This window comes from Odocoileus virginianus, chromosome 24 (genome assembly GCF_023699985.2).
Source record: "Odocoileus virginianus isolate 20LAN1187 ecotype Illinois chromosome 24, Ovbor_1.2, whole genome shotgun sequence".
Lineage (NCBI taxonomy): Eukaryota > Metazoa > Chordata > Mammalia > Artiodactyla > Cervidae > Odocoileus > Odocoileus virginianus.
The window spans coordinates 120,115-124,011 of record NC_069697.1 but is presented as its reverse complement, the minus strand read 5'-3'; the positions used below and the strand labels follow the sequence as shown (position 1 = coordinate 124,011).

Below are 3,897 nucleotides of genomic sequence, written 5' to 3'. Positions count from 1 at the left end.
CTATCCTGTAGAAGGTTCCATGTGCACTTGAGAAAAAGATGAAATTGATTGTTTTGGGGTGAAATGTCCTATAGGTATCAATTAGGTCTAACTGGTCTATTGTATCATTTAAAGTTTGTGTTTTCTTGTTAATTTTCTGTTTAGTTGATTTATCCATAGGTGTGAGTGGGATATTAAAGTCTCCCACTGTTATTGTGTTATTGTTAATTTCCCCTTTCTCACTTGTTAGCATTGCCTTACATATCGTGTTGCTCCTATGTTGGGTGTATATATATATTTATAATTCTTTATCTTCTTATTGGATTGATCCTTTGATCATTGTGTAGTGTCCTTCTTTGTCTCTTTGCACAGCCTTTTTTTAAAGTCTATTTTACCTGATATGAATATTGCCAGTCCTGCTTTCTTTTGTTCTCTATTTGCATGGAATATCCTTTTCCGGCCCTTCACTTTCAGTTTATATGTGTATTTCTGTGTTTAGATTATACTTAAAAATTAGAGTTATTTTAAAACAATGTTCAAGTCCCAGGAAAGATATTAGCTTCCAATTTTTACAACAAATCTATTTAATCTACTCAATTTAAAAACAAGAAAAAAGTCAAATAAATAACCTAACTCTACACCTAAAGCAACTAGAGAAGGAAGAAATGAAGAATCCCAGAGTTAGTAGAAGGAAAGAAATCTTAAAAATTAGGGCAGAAATAAATGCAAAAGAAACTAAAGAGACCATAGCAAAAATCAACAAAGATAAAAGCTGGTTTTTTGAAAAAATAAACAAAATTGACAAACCATTAGCAAGACTCATTAAGAAACAAAGGGAGAAGAACCAAATTAACAAAATTAGAAATGAAAATGGAGAGATCACAACAGGCAACACTGACATACAAAGGATCATAAGAGATTACTACCAGCAGCTCTATGCCAATAAAATGGACAACTTGGAAGAAATGGACAAATTCTTAGAAAAGTATAACTTTCCAAAACTGAACCAGAAAGAAATAGATCTTAACAGAGCCATCACAAGCAAGGAAATCGAAACTGTAATCAGAAATCTTCCAGCAAACAAAAGCCCAGGACCAGATGGCTTCACAGCTGAATTCTACCAAAAATTTAGAGAAGAGCTAGCACCTATCTTACTCAAACTCCTCCAGAAAATTGCAGAAGAAGGCAAACTTCCAAACTCATTCTATGAGGCCACCATCACCCTAATTCCAAAACCAGACAAAGATGCCACACACAAAAAAAAAAGAAAACTACAAGCCAATATCACTGATGAACATAGATGCAAAAATCCTTAACAAAATTCTTGCAAACAGAATCCAACAACATATTAAAAAAATCATACATTATGACCAAGTGGCCTTTATTCCAGGGATGCAAGGATTATTTAATATCCACAAATCAATCAACATAATACACCACATTAACAAATTGAAAGATAAAAGCCACATGATTATCTCAATAGATGCAGAGAAAGCCTTTGACAAAATTCAACATCCATTTATGATTAAAACTCTCCAGAAAGCAGGAATAGAAGAACATACCTCAATGTAATAAAAGCTATATATGACAAACCCACAGCAAGTATTACCCTCAATGGTGAAAAATTGAAAGCATTTCCTCTAAAATCAGGAGCAAGACAAGGGTGCCCACTCTCACCACTACTATAAAAACAAATCAGTTTTATGGAGATTTTCTAGACAGTCCTGTTAACAAGAACTAAGATACAGGCTTGATCAAACTGCCATGTGAAGTAATAGAATATGTATAATGATTGGTAAGTGATAGACAGGCAACACAAAACATACAACATGTATAAATTATCTTTGTTTTTGTTCTCAGTATTTCAAGAAGCAAGCTAAGTTTCTTAAGCCTCTTGTAAATTTTTTCATTCTCTACACTGAAACTTTCTTCCAAAATAGAATTGTAGCTACAATGTATGCAAAATTTCATTTCTTCAAGCACCTAGCAAGATGCCTTGTAGGCATATGACATAAAATAGTAGCTTAAAATATGTTTGAATCATTGACTCTTGACCATTATGTTCTTTACTCCCAAGTAAAACTTATGTCATTCCCTTTTGTTTCTCTTTAAAAATCTGTCTATCCTTCAAGACCAAATAAAAGATGCATGATAGCCACAAATGATTTTGTAGAGTCTCTCCCCACCAACTGTACTATGATATTAACTAACACCACTGGATTGGGAGCTACCAGAAAGTGAAACTATATCTTTCCCTGTCATCTATTTCACCAAATTTAAAGTATAAAACTGGTCATTTATTTTTAAGACTACTTGGTAGTCACCAGGAGAAAAGGAATAACAGAACTAGAGTTTACTGCATGTATGCAATATGTTTGATATATTATCTATACTATTTTTTTGTTCTATATACCACTTTCTGAACAAAATCATATTAATTTGGTTTTGTAGACAATGACTGAGTCAGGTCAATCCATCTTCTCTGACTGATTTAATCAGAATCAGGTATAGTCTCCTGATCTAAAACTCATGTTCTTTCCATTGCAGTTCTTCCTTTTCAAATCTAAAGTGATTTTTTAAATGAATTTTTAACACATAGTTCATTCAAAATCAGAAAAGTGTCCTCTAATAGCCAAAGCAAATATTTGGCAGTTACATGCCTTCAATGTGAAAACAATTTTGTTTTCATTAGTTTGCTGACTGTGTCCTTGACATCCTTATTTCTCAGACTGTAGGTCAGGGGATTCAACACGGGGATTACCACCATGTAAAACACAGAGGCCACTTTGGCTGTGTGCCTGGAGGTTTTGGAGTTGGGCGCACAGTAGAGGAAGTGGATGGTGCCATGGAAGATGGTGATGGCAGTCAGGTGGGAGGCGCAGGTGGAGAAGGCTTTGCGATGCCCACCAGCTGATTGCATCTTCAAGGTGGTGACAACAGTGAACACGTAAGACGTGAGAATGACAAGCAATGTGATCACCTCATTAAAGGTGGAACAGTGAAAAGAAGCAATGGGCTGAGATAGGAATCAGAATAACAGAGGGAAATCAAGGAAGAAAGCTCACAGAAGTGATTGTGTTGAAACTGAGAAAAGAGAATTTGACAGCAGAACATGTGAGAGTCAAGGAGTAAGCTACTCGCCATGCATATGACATGACCGCTAGCATGGCACAGAGTCTCTGGGACATGATGACTCTGTAGAGCAGAGGGTTGCAAATAGGCACAAAGCAGTCATAGGCCTTCACAGCAAATAGAATTAATTCAGTCACCACAAAGGTGCAAACAAGAAAGAACTGCACAATACATCCCCAAAATGAAATGGTTCTGTCTTCTGCAAGTAGGTTCACCTGCATCTTGGGAGCAATGATGGAAGAATAGCAGAAATCCACAAATGAGAGGTGTCTGAGAAATAATACATGGGGTGTGCATTTGGGGTTAACTTTGATGATGACCATCATCCCAAGGTTCCCTGCTATTCTGAAGCTGTAGATGGCCAGAAATGCCAGGAAGAGGGGGGGGCTTGCAGTTCGGGGTAGTCTGAGAAATCCAGGAGGGCAAATGTGGCCCCAATGGTTATATTTCTCTTGGTCAGAGACATGCTTCCTGATGGACAGATCTGAAAATCTTTCTTGGAAATAATATATTAGGAGAGTGATTGACACATAAAACATGCTTACCTGTGCCCTGTGCAGAGGGGAATATGAAATGAGCCAAAATGAATCTGTGTTATAATCCAGATAGGGGTTCATCATCCAAGGCAAAATAGCTACAGCTTCAGAAAAGAATTACTAGTTAATTTTTTTCCCTCAAACATTATAACACTTTATTCTGTTCAAGTTCTGAAATATAATTTTAATGACATACAAATGTAATAATTATAAATCAAGCAATTTTGTTTGTAACATGTAATCAAATCCT

General features: G+C 35.8%; 1 pseudogene; it reads right to left on the bottom strand.

Annotated features, from left to right (window-relative positions):
• Window positions 1–2,641: 2,641 nt before the first annotated feature.
• LOC110129662 (olfactory receptor 5D16-like) lies at window positions 2,642–3,577 on the bottom strand (annotated as a pseudogene).
• Between the last annotated feature and the right edge of the window lie 320 nt (window positions 3,578–3,897).